The sequence below is a fragment of the Crocodylus siamensis genome, chromosome 11 (genome assembly GCF_052110815.1).
Source record: "Crocodylus siamensis isolate JL-2025a chromosome 11, ASM5211081v1, whole genome shotgun sequence".
NCBI classification, from domain to species: Eukaryota; Metazoa; Chordata; order Crocodylia; family Crocodylidae; genus Crocodylus; species Crocodylus siamensis.
This window is the reverse complement of record NC_143405.1, coordinates 59,124,418-59,133,806: the sequence shown is the minus strand read 5'-3', so window position 1 is coordinate 59,133,806 and position 9,389 is coordinate 59,124,418. Positions and strand designations below refer to the sequence as shown.

General features: G+C 41.4%; 1 protein-coding gene across 2 annotated transcripts in view; it reads left to right on the top strand.

The window, feature by feature from the left end:
• The window catches only part of PPP4R2 (protein phosphatase 4 regulatory subunit 2), a 35,694-nt gene that overhangs the window by 1,813 nt on the left and 24,492 nt on the right, over positions 1-9,389 (top strand). The gene's annotated exons all lie outside the window — the stretch shown is intronic.

The following is a 9,389-nucleotide window of genomic DNA, read 5'->3' as shown; positions in this document are numbered from 1 at the left end:
TGTAGCCCTAAGCCTTGCTAGTAGAAAGGAGCTGTCACTAAGTGCTCCATTATGAAAATGTTTCAGGGATGGATTTGGTAGCTGTGTTGGTCTGAAACTAAAAGAAATGCAAAAATCTAGAACTCTTGGTTCAGAGATGATATCTTTTAGTAGACCAACTGAGAAATTGGAAAAAAAAAAATCTTTGTTGCAGTTTCTCAGTTGGTCTAATAAAAGGTATCATCCCTGAACCAAGAGTTCTAGACTTCTACATTCCATTATCAAAATGTTGTTTCAAAATTATTTTTAAATGTGTGTGCATTTCATAAACATTGCTTCCGGATAAATCAAGTACTCTTAATTTCCTTAAACATAAAAGGAAACTGCGTTAAGATTTCTTTCCAGAAGATTGAGGATTTGACTTCAGCATCTATTTATACAGATTGCCATTTTTAGAAAATGTAGTATTAGTGCAAAATTATCGGAATCAAGTGAACAGGTAGCAGCCATCTTTGGCTTTATGGGAACCAGACTAGCTTGCTGTTGGGAGACAGATTTATGTACAGTGGAACAAAGCAAAATAATTTTTGCTTTCAGTCTTGTCTTAGGGCAGATCTCTAGTTTCAGATTGAGTTAATGTGGCTTACATAAGATTCTGGTCGTCCCCCCCAAAAAACAAAACCAAACCAAAAAACCCCAAATGATTCTTTTGTGAAAACCCGATTTGATCTGATTTGATCTAAATGATTTATTTAGCTAATATGTATTTAATTTCAGTTTGGAAACACAAGTTAATCAAAAAGATCTCAAAATTCAGAGAAATGCTATCAGGCTATTTTGTAACCTACAATCACCATTTCATGCAAATAAGGGCAGCAGCCATCTGACTTGATGATACTATTCACCTGGACAGCTTTCTTGGATTGTGTGTGTGAGACTGCTGGTATCTAAAATACTTTTTAGGTACAGTGAAGCCAAGAAATAAAAGTATTAACTTGGTTTTGTTCTCCACATTTTTCTGTAGACACTGGATCCTGTAAACAGTGAGACAAGTGTAATTTTATCCATTTATGTCTGAGACTATTCACATAAGCAAAGTTAAACACGCTTAAAGAGTGCGTAAGATGACAGCCTGTCTTTAAGTTAAGCAGCATGGAGCCATGTAAAATAACTTCTTAGACTTGCTAAACAATAATTATGCCAGCACTGACTAAAAGTTGTTTCCTAATATCTTGTTATTTGTAAGATATTATCTGTGCTATTCAAAAATCCAGTCTGCGTTAAGTGTTGTAAAGTTGTGTAATTGTTCTTTGCCACACATTGGCTTTAAACTACACCACTATGAATTTGTAGTGGAGAGAAACCCTGTTGTATTGCCCACTTAGGATCAGGCAATAAATAAGCTGAAAACACAGTCAAAAGTTACTTTTGCCCATGAATGGACACAGAAGTTTTGATCACTTGATTCTTAGTTGACTCTTGCTAGTGTGTACCTGGAGCTATTCTGAGAGAAAACTTGAAGCACTGAGACTTAGGAATCTGTTAAATGGGGAAAATTATGTGTTTCTTGAGTTTTCTCACTCAAGATGCTTGACTGGATGCAAACTTTGCCAAAAATAACCTCTTCGTGCTAAGCCCAGGTATGTTAGGTTTTCAAAAAGTTATGACTGAGTTAAAATAGGATTGCAACAAAAGGTAAATGTGATTTGAGTCGCAATGTGAGAGTTGAGTGAAATAAAAGAAAAAGAAATGTGCTGTTTGTGATGCCTGAAAGGGTTCTTCAAAACCTGTACCCTTCAAAAGCAGGTATTTTTTTGTTTTACCAGCACATTGATTACATTAGTAATTCAAATGCTTTCTGCTGTTTTTTTTCTTCTCCAGAAAGACTCTTTGAATGACAGAAGATTCAATTGTTGTGGCATTATTGATCTCGGGGCCATGATATCTGAGCTTCTTTTTGTTTGAGGTTTTTTTCACCAAAGTATGAGAGAGGTGTTTAATATTGCCACTACCTTTTCACAGTTGTAGCGGTTGAAGGAAAAGGTATCTTACATTCAGAGATTTAACTCTCTGTCTCTGATTAACACAATTGTTTCTACCCCATTTCTGTGGATCTTTGGAGGAAACTCTAGGAAAAACAGAAAAGTAAAATAGGCTTTTTTTTGGTATGTGTAAAGAGGGGGATACTAACAGAACTTTTAAAAAAATTTCCTCGAGGTACAAAAAAGGTAGAAATCCATTCTTTCTTCACTTTGGCCCAATAACCATTAGGTTACAATGTTGATTATAGTATTTTTCTATCAAAAAGGCTATAATGTAAATGTTTGGCTGCAGTTAACTATTTGTTGCTGAAGTCTTGTAAGAGCCTCCTAAAACTTGGAGAAATCTTGAATCTGGGCAGAAATAGTTCATTTTAATAGATTTAGATCCTACATATATCTCTGACTTGACACCTGTGGCCAGGAATTAGTGCCCTGCTGTTTACACTAAAGAAGTGTGCATAAGGCAGTATGTCCTAGATGGCATGCTTCCAAGGATGCTCATTCAGGCTTATGTGCTCCAATCTTAAAAATGAGGCAGTGAGGCTATTATAGGGGTGTTCCACTGCAGTTGTTCTCAACATTTCAGTCTTTGATGTATTTGTGACCAGTTACTGTGGGCACTTATGGTTCAGACTTGCTGGTGTATTTGGATTTGGAGCCTATGAGGGTGATGGTGAGTGGATTATGTTCAGGAATGCGTCCATACGAGTGCGGCCATCTGCGTGCACCGCTGCTTGTCCCTGGGGAATGCCTGTGCTATGCCTGCTCTGGTGCATGGCAGGTTACCCCAGGTAGGGTAGGGGAAGCTGGGGCCAGCAACCATGCTGGCCCCAGCAGCCTTACCTGGGGGCCTCAGAGTTGCAGCTGCGGTGCTTCTGCAGTTGGGAGCTGGCTAGCTAGGCTCCGGTTTTGGGTGGTGTGCACTGCCACCATGTGTGGTGTGTGCTGCCACCCCACTTTTATTTTTGGTATGGGTTTTTTTGACCTCAGGATGTCCTGGGGTCAACCCCCCGCACTGCAAGGTAGCAGCGTAGGGCACTCCTACATGTGTAGATGGGTCTGTGGCGCCGGATACTGCAAGTCCACACTTATCTAGATGCGGCCTCTGAGGGCATTTGCTGAGCTTATATCATCCTGGGGGTGTTTTTTACTTCAGCATGTTGATTTACATTGGAAGTCCTTTCAAGTGATTTAGCCTAAATGTTCAGTGTGAATTCTGTATCTTAGTATTTTCCTACAATACCATAGATGGGGTACATTTTATAAACACCTTTAAGTTTTGATGTTTTGCTTATAGGTTTGCTTGTGGTGATGAAGAACACTTCTATTGAACTTTTATTTTAAAATTTCCTCCTTGAACTCCAGTAGATTTTGTTGTCAGTAGAATCAGAATAAAAGTAGTTCGCAAGATGTTTAAAAAAATCCTCTAGTGAAGACTATTATTTGTAGCAATATATACTCTAATTAGCAGGTTCCCTTTTTTATAATTTCATTTTTTTCAACAATTTTTAAATTTTATTTTCAGTTTTTCATTGCTTTATACATTGGTACATGGCACTGTAACAGTTGTAACCTTATTTCCACTTACTACTTCAATGTTTGGTTATAACAGTTCTGTAAATTTTTGTAAAGTTCCCCTTGGAAGTTTAAATTCACCTTCATAGAACAAAGATGGGTTTTTATTTGACAAAGGAAGTTGGAAGTATATCCACTATCCATTACATGCGTTTTTTTAGCTCCTGAAGAAAGGTGATGGGGGTGGTTCTTACTACCTTTTTAATTATTATTATTATTATTATTATTATTACAACTGACTAAAAACTTGTAAACTTTGGTCATAGTATAAGAAGACTTCTGCAAGCAATGCACGCTCTGCTATGTTCAGCTTATTACTAAGCTATTTAAAATGCTCTAAGTAGCATAGCAGAATCAGATTTAGAAATGTGTAGCAGTACATGCATTTATGTTAGTTGTACTCACTGTGAAAGAAAGTTGTTGAGTACATCTGATGCTCTGATCCTAAGACATTTAATATTAAGCTTTCTTTTGTATTTTTAAAATTTGAGTAAGAAAAAGGAAAATCCTTCACGCTGCTGACTTTCCGTGCTAAACAGCACGTATCAGCCTTTATTAAGCGTCGAGAAAACAGTCCAGCCCAGGCATTAACTTACATTTGTGGGTGCACCTTGACCCTGCCTTATGTAAATTCTAAACTTGTATGAGCCCTCTCCCATGTCACTCATACGGTGTGTGCACCTATACATTTTATGCCTTTCCTAGATGCACTGTTCACCTGTTTCTCAGACAACTGTACTGCCCTAACATTTGTTTAGCTATTGCATGACAGCTAACTTTATAGCAGGCATTTGCATATTTTCCCACACCTACTCTGTCATCCTTCTATTAATTATTTGAGTACATTTCTGTTCTCTTCAGTAACTAGATTTCTTTCTACCTCATCATCATCTGTTTTTATCTTATATCCTGTGTCTCAGTAGCAGCTCTCTGCAGCTGTAGCAGCTATCCCAGTACAATAACTCTCCTCCTCAGTTAAGTCATCTGCCTCAGTGTTCTGCTTTGCTTGATGTGCAGTGTTCCTACACCCTCAAAACACTGGGAATTTTGTTCTACTGCATCTTGTGCTTGTTGCTATTACCTTAGTCCTTGGGTATCTTTTTTCCCCACCATAGAAATTGGGATGTGGTCATTGGGAAGGCTACAGGGTGGTAATTTAAGGCTGTTGTGGACTTGATATTGGATACAGATGTTGGAGAAGCCTGGAACGCAAGGGGTTCAGTTGAGGCTAATGCAGCATTTGAGCATGATTGGCAGCATGGCTGGCCTCTGTAGGCTGGCTGTTGTAACAGCCTTTTACTATCTGTCAGCTTTGTGACAGTAAGTTGGCTTTACACTCTGCTAAAGTTCATTGGTTTTGCTGGGAAAAATCTGAAGCCTATTTTGGGTGAGCAGGTAAATGGGATATTGTTCAAAGCACCTGCATGAGAGAGAATATATTGCTGGATATTTGATTTCTATCATCACCGTCAACAGGTATAAATGATTGCACTTAAGAAACAGATCCCTTTAAAGATTGTCATTTTTAAATATTAGTTTTTCTTACCTAACCACACTTCTGTGATTTTGACTAACCTTTCTGTCATGCATCAAGCATTTCATAATTGGCTTTGTTTAAATGAATGCTATTTCATTTGTGAGCTGCTGCTTTTTAAACTTAAGTTCATTGACAAAGCTATGTTTAGTTTGGCTCATCTGCATTCTTATTGCAACTTCTCTACCTTGTTATTCAATTAGGTTTGCATCCAGTGTGAATGATAGTATTCTGTGTGTGCAGTTGTTGAACATGGTATGCTCTGAACTCTGTACTATGGCTACTGCCTCACTGAGCTGCTACAAAATCATGTTAGTCCTTCTTGGCAATTCCATAAAGCTAGCAGGAGGCCAAAAGAAGGTGTTAGTGCAGGAGCAGGCAATTATTTGGGATGGAGGGCCACTTAGGGCATTTTGGTGAGCTGTTGTGGGGTGGGGGCTCACCAAAACTCCCTAAGTGGCACTTCCCTGTGCTCGGTTGGGCAGATGGGATAGGGCTGCAGGGAACAGGATTGTGGAGCAGTAACAGCACAAATCCAGGGCCCAGGGCAGAATCATGATCTGCTCCTTGGACATCCCTGCAGTGAGCACTGGTTTTGCAGGCAGGGGCATATGGGGAGCGGATTATGACTCTGCTCCAGGCCCTGGTTCCACGTCCTTACCCCAGAATCCCGATCCTAGGCCCACCTGTCCGTCCTGCTGCTGGACATTGCTCCCTGACCTCCTGTAGCCCCATCCCATCTACCCCTCTGCGTGACCTGTCCATGGTGAGGTCCTGGCTGGTTTTTGTGGTGACCCTGCCTGCCCACTCCATCTGACAACTTTGGTGCAGGGTGGATGGGTTGGGGTGCCTGAGCAGCAGTGGCCAAGGAGACTGGCAGGGGCGGGTCTAGCAGCAGCTGAGACTGGCAATGGCAGCCTGAAGGAGCCGCTACCAGCAAATGAGTGGGGATGTAAATATTGTTAAAAAAATATCTGTTTAACCTCCTTTAATTATATCATTGAAATGGTTAACTGATCACAGCAACTCAGACACAGCTGCTCCTGGGACCTTTGGGCGGGGGGCAAAGGGGGCATGGAAGAGAAGGCAGCTGTGACAAGCCCAGCCAGACAACATGCTTGTGAAGCCCCAGGCTAGGAGGGAGGTAGCACCCATGAAGGAGCAGCTACTTGCTTAATTTGATGAGTCATGGGTACTAGTCCCCCACTCACTGTTCCCCATCCCCTCCTCCTCACTCCTCCTGCCCTCCTATCTGCCCTGCCACCTTCCAGTTCCTTCTCAGGCACTATGCAACTTCTCCCCACCCCCTTCCTTGCCTGACTGCCCTCCCCTGCACTAATGCAGTAAGCTAACCAATTATCACTGGGCTTACTGGTTAAACGATTAATCGTTTAACCTTTCACATCCCTAGAAGCAAGTCTGGCTGCCGCACCACCCCAGCCCTGCTGCATACCCTGGGGTGCCAGGACTGGCTTCACAAGCTATGGCCCAGGCTGTTTCCTGTGCCTGGGCTGGGCGGGACCTGCCACAAGGGCTGGACAGAATCCCTTGGCAGGCCGGATCCAACCCATGGGCTGCGTTTTGCCAACCCCTGCCTTAGTGAGAGCTCATCTAGATGCTGAAGTTTCAGCTAAGATGGAAGAGAAGTGAAAGCTAAGAACAATCAGTGGAAATGCCTGAAGAATTTCAAATGGGATCAAAAGCATAATGTTTACTTCCAAACCTGAAAGGTGTCAACATGACTGCACACTTGGCTTGCTTGTATTTGTGAAAGTACAGTATTCTAAATGTATGTACCTATAGCTTTATATGTATAAGCTTAACCACCTACTGTTCTTAAATAGTAACTGCTGCTATGTACCCTATTTACCTGAATCCAAGATTACTATAGATTTAAACATAACCGCCCACCCAATAATTATTCTATACATGGAAAATTATAAGTGTGTTATAATTTTCTATATAATCTAATTAATGAGAACTCATCTTAAATTCATCCCTCCCACTACTGTGGTGGGGAAGCAGTGGAAGAGGGTGAGGGGCCAGATCGCTGCTGCCATGTTCCTGTCCCCTTGCTTCTTGCCCTCCTGGCTGCCTGCCTTCTGCCATATGCCCCTCTGCTGCCCCCTGTGGCCTGTCCCCTCCCACCTCTTGCCCCTCATGCCTGTACCTGCCCCATCCTGCCACTCCTTGTTCCCTGTGCCTGACCCCTGCCATCTGCTCTCCCTCACACCTGTGTCTGTCCTTCCCCACCCACCTTCCTTCCCCATCACTTACCTTCTGCTGCAGCTCCAGCTCCGGAGCAGTCGGCAGCAGCAGTGGCCCCAGCCTGGTGCCAGCCTTGTCCAGCCAGGGAGAAGTAGTGGCAGCTGTGGCCCTGGGCTGGAGGGACCGGAACCAGAGCAGAAGGTAAGGGAGGATGGGAGAGAAGCTGGGGGCGGGAAGGGGGGCAGGCTACATGGTCTCCCTCCTCCCCCACCAAATGAGTCACCTTGGCCTGGGGCAGGCAATGGCTCAGCTCCAGCTTTGTCTCTGGGGCTAGGGTTGAAGCCTGAGCTGAGCCCTGCTTGCCCTGGGCAAGTACTTGAATCTAAGGTCTAGCCTTTTTTCCCCCCTGTGCTTACTGAGGGGGGGGGGGGGAAACCCTTGTCTTGTATTCTAGTAAATATAGCGTGCATGTGATATACCAGTGATACCTCTGGATAACGTTATGTTCAGAAATGTGCATTGTGGTTATTTTAACTTATTTAGGATATTATCAATCAAAAGTAAGCACTACAGGGGAATCATACTATACTTTACCTTACTGAATCCTGATACTGATGAGCCATACACCTATTTACAAACGACCTGTGGCAGTATTTGGTCATACCTGGTATAACAACATCAGTGTCCAGGATAATCACTTACCTTGTTAATATTTGATCCACTTGAGATTTTTTTTTTTAAATTATACTATTTTAAACTCTCTTAAAGGAATTACACTCTTGGTGAAAGCGAAAACATGTTAGGTGGAATATTTTTCTTGATATACTATATCATGTATTATTGGCAACCCTCCCCCCATATTCTTGACTGAAATAGGTGGGCCTATTTTTAATTGATAAGCTGTGTCCCTGTTGTCTAATGGCAGAAGTTTTAGAAATGTGCACTTGTTTGTGGTTGAGTGTAATTCTGACTCAACTGATTTAGGTAGGAGCAATCTTTTTCCAAGTAAGAATTTAATTGAAGCTAGTATCTGTGTTTGTCCGAGGCCTCTTTAGTGTTTAAATGATAGGAAAAATAAAGGATAATTAAAGTAATTCATCTTAACTATAATTACCTAAAGAAATCAGCTTGTTTGAAAATTTTGACTTGCCTTCAGTTTGGACTAGCGTTCTCTACTGAAGTCCAGTAATAGTATACTGATGTGAGATCAGAATTGGACCATTGTTGCTTAAAGGCATTGCCTTGACATATTCATCCATTGTCAGCTTCCTTAATGGCTGTGTTGTCATCTCTGGCAAAAATGGTGGCAGTTCACTAGCAAAGCTGCACTGTTGAGCACCAGTGATGTTGCTGTAAAAGCAGACCTTACTTCTCCCCCCCACCCCCTTTTGATTCTTTAAGCCTGGACCTTTGTTATATCTAACAGAGTGAAAATTGAGGCTTTCACTAAGGCTTTCTGACAGTAGCTAACAAATAAAACTCGGCTTCTCTCTTAAGAAATGTTTTCTTTTTCTCTTGGCATTTTCTTTTCATGAGTCAAGTCCTAACAAAAAAGGCAGCTTATCGTTTTAACATGTATTAGCAGGTTCAGGCTTAGGTCTTAACCCATTAATTTGTGTTAGAACTCTTTTCCTAAAGATGATATGCCTTTTAGAAGGTACAGCTTTCCTGCAAATACACCAATTATGTATTTATAGGTAGTACTACCAAAACATATTACATGGAAACAGTTGACAAAAAAATCCATTGCTCACCCCTGAGCATTTGAAGACTGAAAGCATTTAAGTTTCTGGAGGGTTTTTTGATGCACGAGGATTTTTTAAAGACCAGTTGTATTATTCATATGTTAATCTCCCATGTATTGATAGTGAAAGTAGAAGCGACAGTGTCCAAAGTAAGAGCACCGATATTCTGTGCCATAAGAAAATATAGTGCAAAGGAAATTACAAAATGTTTTCAGAATTTGAGCTCTTTAAATATAAACTAATACTACAATAAATCTATAAGAAGCATAGAAGAGCATGAGAAGAGAAAAGTATCACTACTGAAGT